Here is a 25,491-nt window from a genome sequence, read left to right on the forward strand (position 1 = left end):
CATGTGACTGGCTTAAAGGTGGCCAAATTGATGTCACTCACATCAAGGGTTTGGGTTAGGGTTAGGGTGCCTGGCCTCTCCTCGCTTCAAAGCAGGGGTGGGCAGCAGGCAGGACAGGATGGAACGCAGTTCCACCCGTGGAAATGAAGATGCGTGCGCAGCTCCAGCTGATCGGCGGCTGTCACTTCCTGGATTAATGGTTTTGGCTCGGCTCTCCTTTTTTTCTCTGCTGCTGCTGCTGCATCTGGGCTCCTTGCTTTTTTCCTCTTTCCTCCTTCCTGGCCTCGGACGAGCTTCCCTCTCTCCTGCCCGGCTCCCCTCCAGCCTCACGCGGCCACCTCCCACATGCGATTCAAGCAGAAGGCGTGGGTGGAAGCGGCGCTGGCAGCATTTATGCTTCTGGCAGCACCCATTCGCCTAGCTACCCAGCTTGAGGTGGGAGGTGTGACCCAGAAAGGAGAGTGCGGGAAACGCGAAGCAAATTGTCACCCCAGTGAGCGACACTGATAAAGTTGTAAGTCGAGGACTTAACAGTTCACTTGAACGATGATGATCATTAAGCCACACCCATAAAATAAGCGTGGGCCCCAGGGGAAGAGCCTTCTCTGTGGCGGCCCCGGCCCTCTGGAACCAACTCCCCCCGGAGATTAGAACTGCCCCCACCCTCCCTGTCTTTCGTAAACTACTCAAGACTCACTTATACCGCCAGGCATGGGGGAGTTGAGATAGCTCTTCCCCCTAGGCCATTACAAGTTATGCATGGTATGTTTGTGTGTATGTTTGGTTTTATAATAAGGGTTTTTAGTTGTTTTATTATTGGGTTGTTACATGCTGTTTTTATCATTGTTGTTAGCCACCCCGAGGGGCGGCATACAAATCCAATAAATAAATAAAATAAGCCACATCCACAGTGTGGCAGTAAAAATTTTGGCTGCCCATTACTGCTTCAAAGAGATACAATTTCCCTATCTATTTGCTATCACTGAACATCCAAAATATACTATTTCCTTCTATGTATATAATACATATTACACACAGGTACACAAAAATATACATTATCTACTATATAAACTATATGTGTATGTACACACACACACACGCATGCACAGCTCTTCTAAAATTATACACATTCAACCACATTTACTGTGATAGAAAAACATACTCAGAGCCCAGAAGGGAAAAAATTCAAAAATTTTCTACCAGTTCTGCGTACCTGATCGTACCCGTAGGAGTCCATCACTGCTAATAGCGACCAAAGGGGACAGCTTGCCTCAAACAGGCTCAAGTGACCAACTGAGTAAGACAAACCTTTGGACTTTTGTCTTATCTTAATATTAATAGATGGGCTACACCGGTAGGGCTTATACCAAAAGCAGTAGGAAAATACCACAGTAAAACATCCACAGTTGGGCTAGTGGCTCTCCGGCTAAAAACTGGGAGACTGTGAGTTTGAGAACAGAATAGAATTCTTTATTGGCCAAGTGTGATTGAACACACAAGGAATTTGTCTTGGTGCATATGTTCTCAGTGTACATAAAAGAAAAAGATACATTTGTCAAGAATCATGAGGTACAACACTTAAAGATTGTCATAGGGGTCAAATAAGCAATGAAGAAACAATATTAATAAAAATCTTAAAGATACAAGCAACAAGTTACAGTCATACAGTCCTATAGGTGATAGGAATGATGAGAAAAAACTAGTAGAAATAGAAGTGCAGACTTAATAAAAAGTTTGACAGTGTTGAGGGAATTATTTGTTTAGTGGAGTGATGGCGTTCGGGGAAAAACTGTTTTTGTGTCTAGTTGTCTTGGTGTGCAGTGCTCTGTAGCGATGTGCTACATAATTAGGCATTAAGCCATCTAGTAGCTTTAAGCCAATCATCAGGAGGCGGTAAGTTTTAATATCGTCTCTAAGACATAAAATCCAGATAGATGACTATGGGCCAATCATTCAAAAAAAGTGAGTTCTAGTTCTGCTTTAGGTGTAAAACCTGGTTGGGTGGTCTTCAGGCAGTCACCAGATCATGAGTTCTAATTCTACCTTAGTCATGAAAACCAGTTAGGTGGGGACTTTGTGACAATCACCAAGAGATGAGTTCTAGTTTTGCATCTGCCATGATGCAAAAAGGATGTTGAGACTCTAGAAAGAATCGAGAGAAGAGCAACAAAGATGATTAGGGGACTGGAGGCTGAAACATCTGAAGAACGCTTGCAGGAACTGGGCATGGCTAGTTTAATGAAAAGAAGGACCAGGGGAGACATGATAGCAGTGTTCCAATATCTCAGGAGTTGCCCCAAAGAAGGAGTCAAACTATTCTGAGGGTAGAACAATGGGTGGAAACTAAACAAGGAGAGAAGTAACTTAGAACTTAGGAAAAAAATATTGATACTTAGAACAATTAACCGGTGGAACAGCTTGCCTCCAGAAGTTCTCCATGCTCCAAAACTGGAAGCTTTTAAGAAGGTGTTGGATAACCATTTGTCTGAAGTAGTGTAGGGTTTCCTGCCTAAGCAGAGGGTTCGGCTAGAAGACCTCCAAGGTCCCTTACATCTCTGTGGTTGTTGTTGTTAGTTCTATCTTAGCTATAAAAGTTGGCTGGGTGACCTTGGCCAGTCACCAGGAGATTGTGAGTTCTAATCCCACCTTAAACCTGAAAGCCAATTGGATGACTTTTAGCCAGTCCCTTTCTTTTCAGTCCAACCCACCTCACAGTATTGATAAGGGGGGTTTTTGGGGGGGGGGATGAATGATGGCAGGAGGAATATTAACTATGTTCACAGCCTTGAATTATATATATGGGTTATAAATAAATAGAAGGAACAAATAAAACGATAGCTGTTTACAAAGACACATCAAATTGATGAGATCGCTCCTATTTTTCCTCCTACTCCCTTCTATCCCAATTTGATTTTCCTTATGTTTTTCAGGCAGATAGGCACCATTCCAATCAGGCCTGGACTTCAGATACCTTCATTACATCTGCTACCCCCCCCCCCCCAAAAAATAAAGAGCAGGGGGTGTCCCTGTGAAATCTTCATTCTTGGAAATGCAGACCATGTTTGATGGTGCTTTTTTTTACCTTCTGCTATGCCAGCTTTCCTCTTGGTAAAATTAAAATAATCCCATAAAAAGGTCAGATGGGCAGAGAGCCTGACAGGAGGTATCTGTAGGAGCCATTTCATCTATTTCTATTTTAGATAGTGGGTGAGCTTGGCTCCAAATGAGGTATGCACTGCAGGCAGAGGAAATATCACTTTGGAAAGCTGCTGTTTGCATAATCAAGTCAAAGAAACACCAATCTTTCTGCAAGTAAGCATAAAAACACTAGTAAATCCGGGAGGAAATGTTCTCTCGATCTGCCCAGCTGATCTTCTATTTACTTTTTTCTCCTCTTGCAGGTAGTTGCTCAGTTCTAGCTTAGGTCTCTCCTTGATATGTTTCAACAGTAGAGAACTGTTGGGGCGTGCATAAGTGCACCAGTGTGCCTTCCGTCCCCTGTCCAATTGTCTCTCCTTATCTCATTTATCTTTTCTTCCTTTCAAATATGTTCACCTATACTTTTATATCTTTTCTTCTATTCTTTTCTTTAATTATGAACTCAATGAACTTAATGAACTCAATCTGTATAGTCTGGGGGACAGAAGGAAAAGGGACATGATTGAAACATTTAAATATGTTAAAGGGTTAAATAAGGTCCAGGAGGGAAGTGTTTTTAATAGGAAAGTGAACACAAGAACAAGGGGACACAATCTGAAGTTAGTTGGGGGAAAGATCAAAAGCAACATGAGAAAATATTATTTTACTGAAAGAGTAGTAGATCCTTGGAACAAACTTCCAGCAGACGTGGTAGATAAATCCACAGTAACTGAATTTAAACATGCCTGGGATAAACATATATCCATCCTAAGATAAAATACAGAAAATAGTATAAGGGCAGACTAGATGGACCATGAGGTCTTTTTCTGCCAACAGACTTCTGTGTTTCTATTATATTATTACATATCTATTCTCTTCAATGTGTATTATGTATTGGACTAAATAAATAAATAAAAAATAAAAAACTTCAAATTTCTAGGTTCGACCATATTGCAAGATCTAAAATGGACGCCTCATATCAAAAATGTCATCAAAAAAGCACAACAAAGAATGTTCTTTATGCGCCAACTCAGAGAGCTCAAACTGCCCAAAGAGCTGCTGATACATTTCCTGCTGATACAGGAATCATTGAGTCTGTCATCTGCACCTCTATCACTGTCTGGTTCGGTTCTCCAACCCAACAAGACCGACACAGACTTAAGAGGAGAATCAGAACTGCAGAAAAAACAATTGCTGCCAATCTGCCTTCCATTGAGGACCTGTACACTGCACGAGTCAAAAAGAGGGCGGGGAAAATATTTACTGACCCCTCGCATCCCGGACGCAAACTGTCTCAACTCCTACCCTCAAAACGACACTATAGAGCACTGCGCACCAAGACAATTAGACACAATAACAGGTTTTTCCCGAATGCCATCACTCTACTAAACAAATAATTCCCTCAACACTATCAAACTATTTACTAAGGCTGCACTATATTCATCTTCTCATCATTCCCATCACCCATCTCCTCCCACAAATGACTATATGACTGTAACTTTGCTGCTTGTATACTTACAATTTATATTTGACTGGTTCTTAATATGTTTGGATTACTTATATGTACCCGGACTATCGTTAAGTGTTGTACCTTATGATTCTTGACGAACATATCTTTTCTTTTGTTGTGATTCAGGGACCGGCTGGAGCTCTGCCGGATCCATGCCCAGAGGAGGAGGACAGTGAACAGGAGGGGGAGGGCCAGGCAGACGGGGGAGAGGAACGTCAGGATGAGGAGGAGGGAGAGCAGCCTGAGACCCCCCGGGGGGGGCCTCTCCCCAGCTAGTAGCCTGGATTCATTGGATGAAGACGCACAGGCTATAATAGACATGAGGCAGCGACGTGCAGCTCAAAGATGGGGCCAATTAGAAAGGTATTTCCATCCCTGAATTGGCAACAGTTGGGTTTGGGTGTGGTTCTCCTCAGCAGGGTTGAAAAGGCAGGCCCGCCCTTACAGCCTTGTGGAGAGTTATCAGCTGGGAGTCCTGTGACCTTGCTTCGATTCTTGGCGTCTCTGATCTTGGCTTGTGGCCTAGAAGTCTGGAAGACTTGGGGGAGGCGTGGGTTTTATTATCTCCAGCGTTGTTTTTGCCAGCAAGAATCCTGTTTTATTGCCTGGCCTTCGTGAAACCTGTGAAGCTTCATAGTGTTCCTGTCTGTAAGAACAGTTTTTGTTACCTGTGTTTGCTTTCAATTATATAAACTGCCTTTGCTTTTTACCAGTGTATCTGGCTACTCTTTTTGGTTGGTGTTGGCGTCTGGGGGGACCCAGACAGAACATCTTTAATGTACACTGAGAACGCATGCACCAAATACAAATTTCTTATGTGGCCAATCATGTTTGGCCAACAAAGAGTTCTGTTCAGTTCAGTTCTGTTCCATTCCATTCCATCTGTTAATTCTTCTCCTGCCTTCAGGTGCTTTGGATAAAAGCTGGGACCCCCCTCATCTCTTCTTTGTAGCAGCCACTCAAATATTGGAAGACTCATGTCACCTCGGATCTTCTCTTCCTTCGACTATACATACCCAACATCGGCAGTAAATGAAATGGAGGAATGACCCATTTCCAGCTGAATCGTAGGCTTTCCAGAGAACCAATTAACTGATGGGCAGGCTGGATCCAGGGATTGCCGTAGCCCTGATTTACTGCTGAAAACTCAAGAATGCCATCCAAATGAGGATTTCCCTCTTGGGCCATTTGGACCCAAAAAGGCACCATCTCAGTGAGGTAAGACATTGCAGAAAAGCTTTTCTTTCTTCCTTCGTTTCTTCCTTCCTTCCTTTCTTTCTTTTTTTCTTTCTTTTTCTTTCTTTCCTTCCTTCCTTTCCAAAAGTTTTTTATTTTTCTCCACCTTCACAAATACAACATATATATACCTTCCAGTATTACATACATCATACATTTTTGCCGTTTGTTCATAGACCACTATTAAATTTTTTAAAAATTGTAAGTGACAGCAGCCTTTCTTTTTCTTGCTTTCTTTCTTTCTTTTTTTCTTTCTTTCTTTCTCTCTCTCTCATCTTTTTTTCTTTCTTTCATAAAAGGATGAGTGTGCATGCAGTCGCCATCTTGTTTTCTGATATATTTTTGGGGGGTTATTTTTTGCCACGGCACAGGAGGAAGCAAACCAACAGCGAGGTAAGTTAGAACCCACCCTAGTATAACTCCCCACCATCAATTCCCTGTGGTTCTGCTTCATCACTAAACCATCTTTTCAATCAGCCTCCAATTTTTTGCCTTTCTCCCAGCTTGGAACTGGGCCTGAATATTTCTTCTCCACAGAGTAACTCTTTTAATAGAGAAGTGAGGGAAGAAAAATCCAGTTTGGTTCCAAGCCAGAAGATGGGTAGATGATGGAAAGAAAATGGAGGCTGATTGGAAAGAAGGACTCTGATTATTAATGAGCAGAACAGGCGAGGGTTCCAATTACTGGCCGCTACTGGTACGCTCTCCAGGATCGTTGCGCCCACGCGTATGTCTATCATGCGTGCGCACATCCGTTGGTGCAAGATTTGGCTTCTGTGCAAGCATGCGAGGACGCTCTCGTGTGCGGGAGCTATTGCTGATTTTCAGTAATTTCCTTGCTTCTGCACGTGCACATAATAATAATAATAATAATTATTATTATTATTATTATTATTATTTATTAGACTTGTATGCCGCCCCTCTCCAAAGAGAAAAGCCCGCCAAATATCGGCAAAATCTCACATGCAAGCACATCCTTGCACGAGATTTTGCTTGCTGCACATGTGCAGAAGCCAAATCTCATGCGGGTGTGCGCATGCACGCATTAGGGGCATGGAGATGCATGCACATCTCAATTTCCGCTCCTGGCTAGAACTCATTATTGGCATTAGGCAGGACGGGGGGGAACACAGTTCCACCAGCAGAAATGAAGATGCGTGCACAGCTCCAGCTGATCAGCAACTGTCACTTCCTGGATTATTTATTTATTTTATTTATTTATTATTTAGATTTGTATGCCGCCCCTCTCCGAAGACTCGGTCAGCTCTCCTTTTTTCCCCTGCTGCTGCGTCTGCGCTCTTCGCTTTTTTCTGGGTCTGTTCTGGGTCCTATTCTTTTTAATATGTTTGTGAGTGACATAGGGGAAGGTTTGCCTATTTGCCGATGACTCTAAAGTGTGCAATAGGGTTGATATTCCTGGAGGCGTCTGTAATATAGTAAAAGATTTAGCTTTACTAGATAAATGGTCAAAGCAATGGAAACTGCAGTTTAATGTTTCCAAATGTAAAATAATGCACTTGGGGGAAAGGAATCCTCAATCTGAGTATTGTATTGGCAGTTCTGTGTTAGCAAAAACTTCAGAAGAGAAGAATTTAGGGGTAGTGATTTCTGACAGTCTCAAAATGGGTGAACAGTGCAGTCAGGCGGTAGGGAAAGCAAGTAGGATGCTTGGCTGCATAGCTAGAGGTATAAGAAGCAGGAAGAGGGAGATTATGATCCTGCTATGTAGAGTGCTGGTGAGACCACATTTGGAATACTGTGTTCAGTTCTGGAGACCTCACCTACAAAAAGATATTGACAAAATTGAACGGGTCCAAAGACGGGCTACAAGAATGGTGGAAGGTCTTAAGCATAAAACATATCAGGAAAGACTTAATGAACTCAATCTGTATAGTCTGGAGGACAGAAGGAAAAGGGACATGATCGAAACATTTAAATACATTAAAGGGTTAAATAAGGTCCAGGAGGGAAGTGTTTTTAATAGGAAAGTGAACACAAGAACAAGGGGACACAATCTGAAGTTAGTTGGGGGAAAGATCAAAAGCAACATGAGAAAATATTATTTTACTGAAAGAGTAGTAGATCCTTGGAACAAACTTCCAGCAGACGTGGTTGGTAAATCCACAGTAACTGAATTTAAACATGCCTGGGATAAACATATATCCATCCTAAGATAAAATACAGGAAATAGTATAAGGGCAGACTAGATGGATCATGAGGTCTTTTTCTGCTTCAATCTTCTATGTTTCTATCAGTGTTCCCTCTAATTTTTTTTTGGGGTGGGCAGAAAAGTATAGTGTCTGAGCGGCAGTCCCTTTGGGACTGGGCGGCACAGAAATAATAAATAAATAAATAAATAATTTTTTAAAACCCACCCTGTTTTGCCTCAGAGAATTTCAAAATAAAATACTGCACTGTGTGTCTATAACAGGGAGCTCATAATAGGGCAACTCTATCAATATCAAAATGCCACTTAAATAGTTGAGCTAGTTTCAAACTAGATTTTGATTTTCTTTCTCTCTTCCTTACTCCCATTCTTTTTCTTTCTCTTTTCCTTCCTCTTTTTCTATCTGTTTCTCTCTCTTCCTCTCTCTCTCCTTCCCTCTCACTCTTTCCCTCCTGGCTTCTGGGCAGGTTTGGAAAACTCTGAGTTGATGATGATTTTTAAGTGAGCGATTGCTCACTGCTCAGCTTAGAGGGAACTATGGTTTCTATGCTTTCCTCTTCCCTCCTCCCTGGCCTCGGAGGAGCTTCCCTCTCTCCTGTCCGGCTCCCCTCCAGCCTCCCGCAGCCACTTCCCGCCTGAGGTGCAAGCCCTGGCAGCATTTATGCTTCTGGCAGTACCCATTCGCCTAGCTACCCAGCTTGAGGCGGGATGGGCAACCCAGGAAGGGGAGCGCAGGAAACACGAAGCAAATTGTCACCCCAGCGAGCAACTCTGCTAAGTTTCTAAGTCAAGGACTTAACAGTTCACTTGAATGATGATGATCATTCAAGTCACTCCCACCTGGTCACATGGCCAGCAAGTCATTCCTACCCAGTCACATGACCATTAAGCCACACCTACAAAATAGGTCACACCCACAGTGTGGCAGTAAAACTTTTGGCTGCCCAGTACTGATGGTGGGTTAATCTTATTGTCTACTAAAAGTCCCGTCCTTCTTAATCACATCAACTGGAGCTGAAATTGCTTGGTCCGTGAGTCACTTTTTTCAATGCTTTAATAACTTTGAATAGTCACTGAATGAAACTGTTGTAAATTGAGGAATATGTCTTCATAAGAGATTGGCAAATCCAGGCTCTTGATTTTCCATCACAGGCAGAGAAACAGAAAACACGAATTGCTGTAATAATTAACATTTGAATCAGCCAAAGAGAAATTGCTGTGACAGCAGAGTTTATGACACATGCTGACAAGCCAGCCACTGATCAACAGTCTTCAATGTTGGCTGACAGAAGCCTAAAATTTTTCCTTGTTTTACAGCCTGCCAATGATTGTAAAAGGAAAAATATTACAAGACTCTCAGGTTTTTCCTCCCAATTTATCAGGCTTCTGATGAACTGGGACTTCAATTCTCAGAATTCCCAAAAGACCCAGTGATCCATCAAGTCTGACCTTTGAGGGGTTTTTCCCTTTTAAATTTGGATTATGATGGACATGTGATTATCATCCCAGGCATTTTAAACTTAGCTTCTGATAATCGACTTACTATCTCTGCTTGGAAGTTGGTTCCAAGGTCCTGTTACTCTTTCTGTGAAGTCATTTTTTTCTAACATGATTTTTGAACTTCCCATCTGTCGCTTTGAGGTTATGCTCCCGTGTTCTTGATTTTTGCTTAATATCGAAAATACTGCTTTCTAGAACCTTATAGGCAGTCCCCCCACAATCACCAGCCATGGAAATTTTGGGCCCAGTTCTGGTCATAAGTTGAAGATTACCTGTAGATATACAGTGTTCCCTCGATTTCCGCGGGGGATACGTTCCGAGACCGCCCGCGAAAGTCAAATTTCCGTGAAGTAGAGATGCGGAAGTAAATACACCATTTTTGGCTATGGACAGTATCACAAGCCATCCCTTAACACTTTAAACCCCTAAATTACCATTTCCCATTCCCTTAACAACCATTTACTCATCATTATTACTGGTGCTCACCATTGAATAAGACACTTAGTGATCCTGATATTTATAAATATAATTATTTATTAACAATAATTATTTTTTTTGTTATTTTTTTGCCAAAATTATTAGTTTGGCGATGACATATGACGTCATTGGGTGGGAAAAACCGTGGTATAGGAAAAAACCCGCAAACTATTTTTTTAATTAATATTTTTTGAAAAACCGTGGTATAGGCTTTTTGCGAAGTTCGAACCCGCGAAAATCGAGGGAACACTGTAAACAGGGGTGAGTTCCTTACCGTTTCGTGTTTGTGTGTATCTACTTTAAATCTTTCTATGAATTATACATAAACCATTGGCAAATGTACCCTTCTGTTACCAGATCTTCTCTTCATTTTATTGTACATTGCCCTTGACCCAGCGTGATTTTGCTTCTGTGCATGCACAGAGGGACAATTTTGCTTCTGCGCATGCTCATAGACAAAAATCGTGGAAAATTATTTTTAAAAGATGGCAGTGTGCATGGACCAGACAAAAACTGGAGCTGTCGCGCCAGAATTCTGCAATTGGCAGGCCGCTACTGGAGTGGTGCACCAGACCACACCGTTAGGAACCCACCACTGGATATAAAACTAGGTTGTGTCCCAAAACACCTTTGTGGTTGTTAGCACAAGAAACATTTTATAGAATAGAAATAATAAGTTAACACAAATGGCTAACTTATCGTGATAGATGAGAATTTTGCCAAGGAAAATATAAAATAATTTTGTCAAGGGCAATGTACAATAAAATGAAGAGAAGATCTGGTAACAGAAGGGTACATTTGCCAATGGTTTATGTATAATTCATAGAAAGATTTAAAGTAGACCAAATAATTGTTGGCTTCCAGCAGTGTAAGAGAAAACAGAGCTTTGTATTAAGATAGCCGTTGACTTACACCACAAATAAGACCAAGATTTCTGTTGCTAAACGAGACAGTTAAATGAATTTTGCCCCATTTTACGTCCTTTTGTGCTCCGGTGGTTAAGTGAATCACTGCAGTTGTTAACTTAATAACACGGTTATATTATATTATATATTATATTATATATATATTATATATCAGTGTTTCCCAACCTTGGCAACTTGAATACACTTGGACTTCAACTCCCACAATTCCCCAGCCAGCAAATGCTGGCTGGGGAATTCTGGGAGTTGAAGTCCAGATATCTTCAAGTTGCCATGGTTGGGAAACACTGTTATATACAGTATTATGTATTTTTATATATATATATATATGTAGATTGTTCTGAGTTCGGGTTTTGCCCTGTGTAATGTTTTGCATGTCTATGCGACGTTTCGGTGAAATCACATTCACCATCTTCAGGCTGGAGTTCCAATCTTTGTGTTGTTGTAAATGGAATATTAGCAAACTGACATTTCTTTCTAGTATGTAGTGTGGGGGTGGAGATTTGCTTTGAATGTAGCAAATAGATTGGGTGACTATGCTTCAGTGATCTGATTGGTTGGTGTAATCATTGTTGTTAGAAGGAATGACATGAAGATTTTATGAAGTTTTTTGTTTAAGGCTGATTTCCAAATATAAAATTCTAAAATCATAATAATTAGAAGGATTGACATGTTGATTATTATGAAGTGTTTATTTTGTTTAAGGCTGGTTTCCAAATCTCTGGCAGGCGGGAGGTATCATCTCTTTTATTTAAACAAAGGGGTCTCCTTTCAATTTCGATAGCTTCTAGAGAGATTCTTTTATATAAATTCTCTGTATTGTGGAGTAATTTAGTTTTTTTAAAGTCAATTTCGTGCCCTGTTTTTTTAATGTGCTGGACAAGGGAGGAGGTCTTTTCTTGTTTTTTGACTGCATTCACATGTTCTGCTATGCGTTGGCTCACTCTTCGGTTAGTTTGTCCAATGTATGTGGCTGCACATGTTTTGCAAGGGATTTCATAGATTCCTTGGTATTCCAATTGGATTTTATCTTTGGGGCTCCTTAGGATATTAGATATTTTTTGGTTAGTGCAAAATGAGGTTTTGATGTTATGTTTGTGCAGGATTTTACTAATTTTATCCGTGGTGCCTTTGATGTAAGGAAGGATGGTGGTGCCATTGTCCTGTTCTTGATCTTGTTTTTTGGGGGGTGTCTCTTTATTGATTAGGTTTGTTATTGTTTTCTCTTTGAATCCATTAGAAATTAGTACATCTTTGAGTTTGTTCAATTCAGTTTTTAAGTGCTCATGGTCAGCTAAGCGTTTGGTTTTATATATATATATATATATATATATATATATATATATATATATATATATATATAAATATATATATAAATAAAAATACATAATATATAACAGTGTTTCCCAACCTTGGCAACTTGAAGATATCTGGACTTCAACTCCCAGAATTCCCCAGCCAGCATTTGCTGGCTGGGGAATTGTGGGAGTTGAAGTCCAAGTGTATATATATATTCCCTCCAGAGATTCGCATTGCCCCCACCCCCGTCACCTTTCGCAAGAGTCTTAAGATCCACCTAGGTCGCCAGGCATGGGACAGATAGACTATGCCCCCCCCCACTCCATGACCATTAAATGTTATGTGTGAATGTGACTGAGTTAATTGACTGCTTTTTAATGTAGTGGGATCTTAGATGATAGTTTTAACTACGGTAATCCCTCGCTACTTCACACTTCACCTTTTGCAAATTCGCTACTTCATGGGTTTTCAAAGGGGGCTTAAATCCTTTAAATCCATTAAAAATTCATATCATTCTCCTACAGTATTACTGTACTCTATTAAAGAAACTGGTAGGATATCTCATGTAGTTCCAGCTGAGAAACATTATAGAATGACTGTTTAATGCAAAGGGTGGGTTTTAAAAGTCCAAACACTCGTTAAATATATTAAAAATATCTTTCCTCTACTTCACGGAAATTCGGTTTTCACGGGTGGTCTTGGAACGCATCCCCCGCGAAAAACGAGGGATCACTGTAATTAGATTTGTATAGATATTGTTTTTGTATTTATTTTGTGAGCCGCCCCGAGTCTTCGGAGGAGGGCAGCATACAAGTCTAATAAATAATAAAACAACAACAACAAAACAACAGCAACAACAATATTATACTATACTATACTATACTATACTATACTATACTATACTATACTATACTATACTATACTATACTATACTATACTATACAGTGGTACCTCAAGATACGAACCCCTCGTCTTACGAACAACTCGTGATACGAACCCGGGGTTCAGAAAAATTTTGCCTCTTCTTACAAACTTTTTTCGAGTTACGAACCGGTGTTCGGAGACTGCTGGGAAGCCGCGCAGCTGTTTTAAAAGGTAACAGCCGGGCGGCGGGGCTTCCCAGAAGCCTCCCGAACGCCGGTTCATAACTTGAACAAAGTTCGTAAGAAGAGGCAAAATTTTGCTGAACCCCGGGTTCGGTTCGGGAGGTTGCTGGGAAGCCCCCCAGGCCGGCTGCGACCTTTTAAAACAGCCGCGCCGCTTCGCAGCTGTCTCCCGAAGCCGAACGCGGAAGTTCGGCTTTAGCATTCGGCTTCAGGAGACAGCCGGGAAGCGGCGCGGGTGTTTTAAAAGGTCGCAGCCAGCCTGGGGGGCTTGCCAGCACCCCCCCAAACCTTCGGGGGGGTGCTGGGAAGCCCCCCAGGCCGGCTGTCACCTTTTAAAACAGTCGCGTGGCTTTCCAGCAGTCGCCGAAAGCCGTTTTTTTGCGGGGGTTTTTTTGGTTGCACGGATTAATTGACTTTACATTGTTTCCTATGGGAAACAATGTTTCGTCTTACGAACCTTTCGTCTTACGAACCTCCTCCTTGCACCAATTAAGTTCGTATCATGAGGTATTACTGTATTATATTATATTATATTATATTATATTATATTATAATAATATTATATTTATTGGATTTATATGCCACCCATCTCCGGAGACTTGGGGTGGATAATTATATATGAAGGTTATCCAGAAAGTAAGGTTACAAGGCATGTAGCTTTCATGGGGAATGTTTTCAGAGGAAGTTGGTATTATTATTGTATAGTGGGAAGCCAGCGGAAGAGAACGAGCGATGCCAGTGGTCAATAGATCATCGACTGGCGTTGCGGGGAAGGTTAGAGATAAACATCCTCATTCCGTTTTACTCCAAGTGCAAACTGCACATTGTAATATACTACCTGAATGCTAAGGGCATGAACTCTGCTGCGATGGGTGCCCAAGATTTTTCTCGCCGGTTGCTGAGTTTTATACACTGCTCAAAAAAATAAAGGGAACACTCAAATAACACATCCTAGATCTGAATGAATGAAATATTCCCATTCAATACTTTGTTCTGTACAAAGTTGAATGGGCACAACAGCATGTGAAATTGATTGTCAATCAGTGTTGTTTCCTAAGTGGACAGTTTGATTTCACAGAAGTTTGATTTACTTGAGTTATATTGTGTTGTTTAAGTGTTCCCTTTATTTTTTTTGAGCAGTGTATTTTTTGGCTGAAGGAGAATGGGTATGGCGCCACTGCATTGATTGACGTTTGCCCTCTGGAGTATGGTGATAAGCCCAAGTTTCATCTCTTGTCACTCTACAGTTGAGAAAAGCCTCGCCTTCAATCTCGAAAGAGTCGAGAAATTCTTGGGCGGCACTGACTCCGTCGATTTTGTGCGCTTCAGTAGGCATCTTGGGCACCCATCACAGTTCTTGCCCTTAGCATTCAGGTAGCGCATTACAGCGTGCACTTTGCAATTGGAGGGAAACGGAATGAGGACGCTCATCTCTCACCTTCACCACAATGCCAGTCGATAATCTACTGACTATTGGCATTGCTCGTTCACTTCTCTGGCTTCTAGCTACACAATAGTAATATTAATTTCCCCAACTAGTAATTCAGAGTATTATGAGATTTGGAACAAGTGGTACGACTGGATTGGTAATGAAGGCAAAGATAGGAATAAAATGTGAAAGGATATAACAGACTCAAGCTCAACCCGGATAAGACGGAGTGGCTGTGGGTTCTGCCTCCCAAGGACAATCCCATCTGTCCGTCCATCACCCTGGGGGGGGAATCATTGCCCCCCTCAGAGAGGGTCCGCAACTTGGGCATCCTCCTCGATCCACAGCTCACATTATAAAACCATCTCTCAGCTGTGGCGAGGGGGGCGTTTGCCCAGGTTCGCCTGGTGCACCAGTTGCGGCTCTATCTGGACCGGGACTCATTGCTCACAGTCACTCATGCCCTCATCACCTCGAGGTTCGACTACTGTAATGCTCTCTACATGGGGCTACCTCTGAAAAGTGTTCGGAAACTTCAGATCGTGCAGAATGCAGCTGCGAGAGCAGTCATGGGCTTACCTAGGTATGCCCATGTTTCACCATCACTCCGCAGTCTGCATTGGCTGCCGATCAGTTTCCGGTCACAATTCAAAGTGTTGGTTATGACCTTTAAAGCCCTTCATGGCATTGGACCAGAATATCTCCGAGACCGCCTCCTGCCGCACGAATCCCAGCGACCGATTAGGTCCCACAGAGTGGGCCTTCTCCGGGTCCTGTCAACTAAACAATGTCGGTTGGCGGGCCCCAGGGGAAGAGCCTTCTCTGTGGCAGCACCGGCTCTCTGGAACCAACTCCCCCCGGAGATTAGAACTGCCCCTACTCTTCCTGCCTTCCGTAAACTCCTTAAAACCCACCTTTGCCATCAGGCATGGGGGAACTGAAACATCTCCCCCTGGGCATGTTTAATTTATATATGGTATGCTTGTGTGTACGTCTGTTAGTATATGGGGTCTTTTTTAAATCTTTAAATATTTTAAATTTGTCAGATTATTTATGATTTGTTTCCACATGTTGTGAGCCGCCCCGAGTCTTCGGAGAGGGGCGGCATACAAATCTAAGTAATAAATAAATAAATAAATATACTAAATGGAATATATATATATATATATATCTCCGGGACCGCCTTCTGCTGCACGAATCCCAGCGACCATTCAGGTCCCACAGAGTTGGCCTTCTCCGGGTCCCGTCGACTAAACAATGTCGTCTGGCGGGACCCAGGGGAAGAGCCTTCTGTGTGGCAGCCCCGACCCTCTGGAACCAGCTCCCCCCGGAGATTAGGATTGCCCCCACCCTCCTTGCCTTTCGTAAACTTCTTAAAACCCACCTCTGCCATCAGGCATGGGGGAACGGAGACATCTTCGCCAGGCCTATATAGTTTATGTATGGTATGTTGTGTGCATGTTTTTTAAATTATGGGTTTTTAATTTTGTAATATTAGATTTGTATTGTACATTGTTTTCTATTGCTGCTGTGAGCCGCCCCGAGTCTGCGGAGAGGGGCAGCATAGAAATTTAATAAATAAATAAATAAAAGCATGCAACGTAACATATGTACATTATTATTATTTATTAGACTTGTATGACGCCCCTTTCTGCAGACTTGGAAGTGATATAAGAAATGTAACAAACCTAAGAAATCAGGCATAGATCTATACTAAAGTATTGAAATGTTGTTTTTAAAATTTGGAAAAACTAATAAAAATTATTTTTTTAAAAAAAATAATATCAACTTCCCCCACGAACATTTCCCACAAGAGCTATGTGCCTTGTGACCTTACTTTCTGGATAATCTTCGTATATGAGTCATTTGCTAACCATCCCATTGTAAATCCTGTGACCATAAGTAAACTGCAACGGTTGTAAGCATGAAAAAGGGTCATAAGTCACTTTTTTGGCATTGCCATTGTATAATAATATAATTTATTAGATTTGTATGCCGCCACTGAAGACTTGGAGCGGCTCACAACAATAATAGAAAATACAAATCCAATGTTAAAAGCAAAAACAGTTTTAAAACCCTTAATTAAAAACAATCATACAACCCAAACAAACCATACATAAAACGGAGCAGCTGAGGGGAATTAATTTCCCCATGCCTGGCGACAAAGGTGGGTTTTTAGGAGTTTGCGAAAGGCAAGGAGGGTGGGGGCAGTCGTAATCTCTGGGGGGAGTTGATTCCAGAGGGTCGGGGCCGCCACAGAGAAGGCTCTTCCCCTGGGTCCCGCCAAACAGCATTGTTTTATTGACGGGACCCGGAGGAGGCCAACTCTGTGGGACTTAATCGGCAGAAGGCGGTCCCGATGTCATTCTGGTCCAATGCCATGAAGGGCTTTATAGGTCATAACCAACACTTTGAATTGTGATCAGAAATTGATCGGCAGCCAATATAGACTACGGAGTGTTGATGCGACATGGGCATATCTGGGAAAGACCAGATTGTAACTTTGAACCATCACTAAATGAACTGTTGTAAGTCGAGTACTGCTTGCAGAAATGGTGAACACGTTATCGCTAAAAGGCATTTTCATTTTCTTTTAAAATAATTTTTATTAAATTTCTACATATAAAAACAGTCAAAACAAACAAAACATACAAAGAAAATAAGAAAGAAATGAGGAAAAATAGACAGAAAATCAGCTTAGAGCATATAAAACATTCCGTTTCAGTAGTAAAGACATAGTTTGTCAACCATATTGTTGACTATCAATATTGAGCGACCTGATGTTAGGTATTTATGTCTAGTATATGGAATTGTGTATTTATTTTCTTTAGTTCTGTATACAATATTTGTATTGTATTGTATTGCATTTTTCTGAGGAAGGTACAAGTTCGGTTTTTGGGGTTTTATGTTTCATCGATTTATGGTGCAGTGTTTCTATATTTTCATTGTGTTTGGGTAAGAAAGGAAGAAGTGTCTAGTACCTAGCATTTTCATTTTCAATGCCTTTCCTGTTTATAGAAATTTGCCTTTTTCTCTGCTGCTACATGCCTAGTCACCCTCCTTATTGGGCTTCTCCACAATGTCACCCAATTTGAGGCCTTTCAGACAGCTCAAATCCTATCAGTGTGTCTTTGAAGGCAGTATTTCTTGTAGCAACACGCACCGCTATATCTCTACTTAGAGGGAATTGCATTTTATTTATTTATGTTATTTTTGCGGCTGCACATAACTCACGAATGCGACTCTGGTTGGCTTTCAATTGGCTAGAAACATAAAAAGAATTAGAAAAATCAAACGACAGCAAACATCCAGAAGAGAAAACTAGAATAAACGAGGCCAACTATCGCATTCTAGGTCTTTCGTTTTGGGAGGGGCTCATCCCATGTTCTGGCTGAAGGCCTGGGCGAAGAACCGGGTTTTTAATATCTTAAGGATGGACAATAGGATTGGGACCCATAGAATTGAACACCAAAATTAACCACTGCATTTGCTTTTTTTAGCACTTGCATCATACTGTTGGCTCTAGTTTAAGATTTAGTTTACATCCATGATGGCGAATTTATGGCACATGTGCCACAAGTGGCATATGGACCTGTTACGCCAGGCTATTGGCAATTAGCCCCCAGTGAGTTCAGAATAAGTTTCAAACACACAACCAGTAGGAATAAATCAAGTTTATAAACAGTCTTGAAACACCAGCCCCAAGAGGAGTCAAATTACTCTCACCCAAAAGTCCTTTGATGCTGAAGTGCGCCAAAACAAAGGAGTAGATAAGGCAGCTGTAAATCCACACAGCACAAACGCCAAAAGTCCTCAAAGCTCTTTGACAATGAAATATACAGTCCTTGAACACAACAAGCTCTCTACGCTGTTGCAATCTTCTTTCAGAATTCTCTTTCCAAAATGGATAAACGCCCACAGCCCATGTTCTCAACGTCCTTATTTATCATGAACTCATTAGCATAATTACCCCTTGAACAGCTGTGCTCTCTTATCTTCTGAAATGCCTGTGCAACTGTTCCCTTTGTGCCACAAGCCTGCGCACACGGGGATCCACAAGTGGGTCTTCTTCTGAGTCTGAAGATTCCCTAATTGGAGCACTGACTGGTGGGCTGGCTGCACCCATCTCCCTGTCTGTCTCCTCTCCCCGACTATCTGCCTCTAACTACGAGCCAGCTTCACTGTCCGATTCATCTGGCAACAAAACAGGTCTCTGATAAACCGCAGATTCCCATAAATCAACATCAAAGTCCCCAGCTGCAGGAGCTGGTCCAGAGCCAACCACAACAGGACCCATATCTCCTAGGTTGGCTCCTAGGTCCCTCCCTTGTGGGGTTCCTCAAGGGTTGATCATCTCCCCCCTCCTGTTTAATATGTACATGAAATCGCTGGGTGACATCATCCGAGGGCACGAGGTGAGTTGTCATCAGTATGCTGATGATACTCAGCTATACATCTCCACCCCGTGTCCACTCAGTGAAGCAGTGGAAGTGATGTGCCGGTGTCTGGAGGCTGTTAGGGTCTGGATGGGGGCTAACAGGTTCAAACTCAATTCCGACAAGACGGAGTGGCTGTGGGTGCTGCCTCCCAAGGATACTTCCATCTGTCCATCTATCACCCTGGGTCAGGTCCCACAGAGTTGGCCTTCTCCAGATCCCGTCAACTAGACCAGTGTTTTTCAACCAGTGTGCCGCGGCACACTAGTGTACCGTGAGGCATGGTCAGGTGTGCCGCGAAGCTCAGCAAGAGAGAGAGAGAAAGAAAGCAAGAGAGAGAGAGAGAAAGAGAAAGAAAGCAAGAGAGAGAGAGAAAGAAAGAGAAAGAAAGCAAGAGAGAAAGAGAAAGAAAGCAAGAGAGAGAGAAAAAGAAAGAAAGAAAGAAAGAGAAAGAGAGAGAAAGAAAGCAAGAGAGAGAAAGAGAGAAAGAAAGAGAAAGAAAGCAAGAGAGAGAGAGAGGCAGGGAAGTAGGGAGAGATAGAAACAGAGCAAAAAAGAGAGGAAGGAAGGGAGAGAAAGGGATGGAGAGGAAGGAAGGGAAGAGAGAGAAAGGGAGAGAAATAGAGCGAAAGGGAGGAAGAGAGAGAGAGACAGACAGAGAGAATTTTTTTTGTCCAAACTTTTTTTAAACCCCCCCCCCCCGCGCTCGAGGTGCCCCATTATTTTGTATATGTAAAAAATGTGCCGCAGCTCAAAAAAGGTTGAAAATCACTGAACTAGACAATGTCAGTTGGTGGGGCCTTGGAGAAGAGCCTTCTCTGCGTGGGGCTTGGCCCTCTGGAATCAGTCCCCCCCCCCCGGAGATTCATACTGCCTCCCCCCTCCTCGCCTTCCGCAAGTCTTAAGACTCATTGGCTTGGGGCCATTAAATATAGAAGTTATTTATGTGGTCCACATTTAATCAATGCTATAAAAGTTTAATCACATCTAAAGTCTTGGCTTTTTTTTTCCCCCCCAGGCCCATAGACACCTTTTTAGCATACTTCCCAAGACAATAAGAACCTTGAGCAAAAAATAAATAACTTTTTTCTTTCCTCTGAATGTTTGATGCAACTTTAAGCAGGTCCGGCCCAGCTCCCTTCTTTTTTTCTTCATGGGATTCTGGAAACTGGTAAAAAGTTAAAACCTTTCACATTAGCAAGATACCCAAGAAATACATTTTGTTGCCACTCCACGATTCACATACAAATTTGATGAATAAACTATCATATGGTAATGTGGATTTTTAGTGAACTTTTTTTAAAAAAATAAAAAGGTACCAGAGTTAATTTCTGCTAATGTTTTGATTGTTTCATTTTCAGATGGTTGAGGCTTTTCTCAGGTTTAGTTTATTTATTTATTATTTATTAGTTGGATTTCTAAGCCACCCATTTCCTTACTGACTCAGGACAATTAAATAAATAAATAAATAAATAAATAAATAAATAAATAAATAAAATCCCCTAAACATAAAAGCATTTAGTTCTTGTTTTCTCTGATCTGTTGCTTGTAAACTCTCTTCGAAATTCAGGTAGATGGTAAACTATTTCTTTCTTTCTTTCTTTCTTTCCTTTCTTCCTTCCTTCATTCCTTCCTTCCTTTTCTATGCCACCCTTTTCCTCACTCAGGGCAGCTCACAACAAAATGAAATACAGTGGTACCTCTACTTAAGAACTTAATTCATTCCGTGACCAGGTTCTTAAGTAGAAAAGTTTGTACGTAGAAGCAATTTTTCCCATAGGAATCAATGTACCGATAAAAACAAATAATGCGTGCAAAACCATTAGGAAAGAAATAAAAGCTTGGAATTTGGGGAGGAGGAGGAGGAATAAGAGAAGGACAGTCGCTGCCGAAGGAAGAAAGTGAGGTGAGGGGAATCAAAAAAATGCAAAACTTTAAGGCTTAAAAAAAAAAGGAAGAGGGACTCTGAGGCGGCGAGGAGGAGCACGCACCTCCCATACACATGGCATGAGGCTGCCTCCCATACACTGCACCAGAGAGAAACCCAGGCGGGCAAGAGAGGGGAACTTCCTGCTCTTTTGATCAAGAGGCGGCTGCTGCTGATGCTACCTGCTTCCTCTTCCTTCCCATGCTGAAGGGCTCCCCTCTCCTCTCGCTCACCGGCTTTGTAGCCAGCACCTTTTCTTCACTGTGATGACTCCTTGGTTTGGCTGAAGCCAAGTTGATCTGGCCAGGGCGAAGCACCTCCTTTTCCGGACCCAGATGCTCTGGGAGGCAACCTCGTGCTGGGCGTGTGGGAGGCAGCGTGAGGGAGTCACCACAGCGAAGTGGTTTATTTCCTCTCCAAGAGCCCAGAGAAAGGAAGATGCTTTGTTCGCTCTAGACTGCCAAAGCCTCCTTAAGCGCCACCAAATGGCTCCTCTGGCAGCCCAGAAAAAGCCCGAGATGCCAAGATTACAGGGAGAATGGCAGGAAACTGCTGGGCCTTCATGCCGCTCTCAAATTTCCTGGGAAATTTTTCCAGGCTCGGGTTCTTAATTAGAAAATGGTTCTTAAGAAGAGGCAAAAAAATCTTGAACACCCGGTTCTTATCTAGAAAAGTTCTTAAGTAGAGGCGTTCTTAAGTCGAGGTACCACTGTATACTGCTCAAAAAAATAAAGGGAACACTCAAATAACACATCCTAGATATGAATGAATGAAATATTCTCATTGAATACTTTGTCCTGTACAAAGCTGAATGTGCACAACGGCATGTGAAATTGATTGTCAATCAGTGTTGCTTCCTAAGTGGACAGTTTGATATCACAGAAGTTTGATTTACTTGGAGTTATATTCTGTTGTTTAAGTGTTACCCCCTTTTTTTTTGAGCAGTGTACAAAAACAAGTAGAAATCTAAAATTAAATATATTTTTAAAACCAATCTTCCACATTCATTCTAGCATACATATAAATGCATTCATCGGAGGGGGGAGATCTTAAACTTCGTGGCCCCACGTCTGCCTCATCAAAGATGAGTTTTTAAAGGCCTTTATTTCACTTTTAAAATGGCCGAGTAATAATTTCCCAATACATGGCAAAGGGCGCATTTCTTCCATGCCGAAAAAGAAAGCTGCCCAAACACCCTTTTCCATCCAGTCTCCCACGCGCCTCACTTTATCCTTCATCAAAATCACGGGTGGTTGTTGTGATTTCCTACGAATCTTAGGCAACCTGTAGTTCGAATTCCAGCGCTTTTAATTCCCGAGTTTTGCTGGGTTTTTGCTCCTAAATAAAACAGCCGTAGAGGTTACATCGTACATCACATCATCATCATCATTAGAAAAAGCCACTCGTACAGGATCCTTAGTTTCTATTATTTTATATTCCATTTTATTTTATTTTGCAATCTCGTCTCCCACTGGGACTTAGCAGCGACCGCTGGATCGAAACCCCAACCACGCAACAGGTCCTTCCCTTTTTTTCCCTTAACCCTCTGGTGATGCAAATGGGGATGGGAAAGAAAAGCTCTCAACCTGTTGCAAAATCCTGCCTGGGGGATGCAGGCAAGCCGTTTTTAAAGGAAGGGTAACGGATTAACAAGAGCTGGGAATGGACCTCGGCAGGTCATCTAGTCCAACCCTCTGTCCAAGCAGGAGACCCTGCATCTGCCTGTTACCTAGGATCAAACTCACGATTGCACCTGATTCTTAACTAATGTACTGTCTCTTTTCTTTTATGTACACTGAAAGCATAAGCACCAAGGATAAATTCCTTGTGTGTCCAATTACACTTGGCCAATAAAGAATTCTAGTCTCTTTGTCTGTCTATCTAGTCTGTCTGTCTGTCTATCATATATCAATAATCTTTCTCATCTATCATATATCAATCAACTCTCATCTGTCTGTCTATCTATCTTTGTATCTATGTGTCTATCATCTCTATATATATACCTGTCTCAGTGTCTGTCTGTCTGTCTGTCTGTCTGTCTGTCTATCTATCTATCTATCTATCTATCTATCTATCTATCTATCTATCTATCTATCTATCTATCTACTCCACCCCCCAGAGATTAGAACGGCCCCCACCCTCCTTGTCTTTCGCAAATTACTTAAGACCCACCTTTGTCGCCAGGCATGGGGGAGTTAAGTTATCCTTTCCCCCTAGGCTATTACAAGTTATGCATGGTATGTTTGGTTTTTTATAATAAGGGTTTTTTAGTTGTTTTTATTAATTGGATTGTTCATGTTGTTTTACCACTGTTGTTAGCCGCCCCGAGTCTGCGGAGAGGGGCGACATACAAATCCAATTAATAATAATAATAAAAATAATAATATGTCAATAATCTCTTTCTCATCTATCATATAGCAATCAACTCTATCTCCTCTGTCTATCTATCTATCATCTCTCTATATATATATATACCTGTCTCTGTCATCTATCTGTCTGTCTATCATCCATCTCTCTCTATGTATGTATGTATGTATGTATGTATGTATGTATGTATGTATGTATATATATACCTGTCTCTGAGTCTGTCTGTCTATGTCTATCATCTATATATATATATATATACCTGTCTCTGTCTGTCTGTCTCTGTCTGTCTGTCTGTCTATCTATCTATCTATCTATCTATCTATCTATCTATCTATCTATCTATCTATCTATCTATCTATCTATCTATCTATCTATCTATCTATCTATCTATCTATCTATCTATCTATCTATCTATCTATCTATGTGTCTATCATCTCTCTCTATACAGTATATATACCTGTCTCTGAGTATCTGTCTGTCTGTCAGTCTGTCTGTCTCCCTTTCTCCTCTATCTATCCACTCCCGCGCCCCCCCAAAAATATTAAAAAGCGATCCTTTGAGTTTGCAAAAATTCTGCAATATTTAAAGAGGCACCCATCATTTCCTTGGCTGGCAAAAAAAGAAGGGGGGAAAAAGGCGCACCCGGCTTTCGCCCAGCACAAGGCAAACCCACCCGGCTCGCACGCTCCAAAACCCAACCCCGCCCCTCCCCCCCTCCCCTCCCCATTGGTTCTGCAATCTCCCCGTGGCATTATGGGACGAAACAAGATGTAGGCCGAGAAGAGCGAGCGGAGAATGCGAGGCCGGCGTAGGACGAGGCTTTGCGGCAACCAATGGCGGCGCGGCGCGGCTGAGCCACTGCAAGGGGTGGGACGGCTATTTCAGCGCTTGAAGCGGGTGTGAGGTGGGGGGGACGGACGGGGCGGCTCGCCAGAGGAGGCTCACTGGGGGAAAAGGAGAGGAGCAGAGGGCGTCGACGCTGCAAGTTTGCCCTCCCATCCCTCCCTTCTTCCACTCGCCGCCAGCCAGCGCGGTTTGCAAGCGAGAGACGCCACGCTCTGGGGCTCGGCTGGCCGGCCGCTGCGTTGCTCCCCTTTGCCACCCCGGGCCGAAGAGAAGCCGGTGGGGCCGCTTGGAGAGAGAGAGGCGCTAGGGCGCCTTGGCACAAGATCCTCGCCGCCGTTTGCAGAGAGGAGAGAGAGAGAGGGACGCCCGGACAGGGGCTGCTGCCGTCGTTGACGCGGGTTTCCCACAGGCGAGCCGCCGTTTAAGGGTAAGCGGGGGCCGGCGCCGCAACTCGGGGACTCCCCGGCCGCCTTGCGTGGCGTTCTCTCGTTATCTCTCAGCTACGCATCCATCTATCTCTGTCTGTCTATATCTCTCTCGTCTCTATCTATTTCTGCCTATCTCTTTATCATCTCTATCTTTCTTTATCTCTGTCTGTCTATCTATGTACAGTATATCTTTTTAGCTCCCTATCCATATATTTATCATCTATCTTATCTTTATCTCTCTATCATCTATGTTTATCTCTTTATCTCTATCCATATATCTATCATCTATGTCTATCTACTGTATATCTTTGTCTGTCTATCTATCTTTATCTCTCTCGTTCATCTATGTATATCTCTTTATCTCTCTATCTCTCTATATCATTTGCATCGCGAGTAAAGCGTTTGTAAGGTGGGAGGAATCGGATGCTCCGAGCCGGAGATGCGGCGGGGTTTATTTATTTTTCCCTTAACTGCGCTCCCTTGCTTTGCGCGCGTTTTGTTTTGGTCCACGCCCCTCGCGTGCCCCCCTCCCCCGCTTTCCCTCCCCCAAAGCCCCCGTAACTTGGGGTTGTTGAGAAATGGACCCCCCCACCCACGGGCAAGCCAACGCCCGCCCTTTCCCAGGGGGGTGCTGCTGCTCCCACCCACTTGGCCTTACCTGGGGTTTATATGGTTGTCGTTGCGCTTTGGTGGGGGGTTCTC

At 42.5% G+C, this 25,491-nt stretch overlaps 1 protein-coding gene across 2 annotated transcripts in view; it reads left to right on the forward strand.

Annotated features, from left to right (window-relative positions):
- The window catches only part of DYNLL2 (dynein light chain LC8-type 2), a 96,217-nt gene that overhangs the window by 46,414 nt on the left and 24,312 nt on the right, over nt 1–25,491 (forward strand). The window contains exon 3 of one of the 2 annotated variants that reach the window (XM_070735329.1): nt 5,556–5,866. The gene's annotated coding sequence lies outside the window, so the exon portion shown is untranslated. Of the gene's footprint in view, nt 1–5,555; nt 5,867–24,260; nt 24,789–25,491 lie in introns of those variants that run through there. The other variant, XM_070735328.1, reaches the window with a different exon arrangement.

This window comes from Erythrolamprus reginae, chromosome 1 (assembly GCF_031021105.1).
Source record: "Erythrolamprus reginae isolate rEryReg1 chromosome 1, rEryReg1.hap1, whole genome shotgun sequence".
Classification (NCBI taxonomy): Eukaryota; Metazoa; Chordata; class Lepidosauria; order Squamata; family Dipsadidae; genus Erythrolamprus; species Erythrolamprus reginae.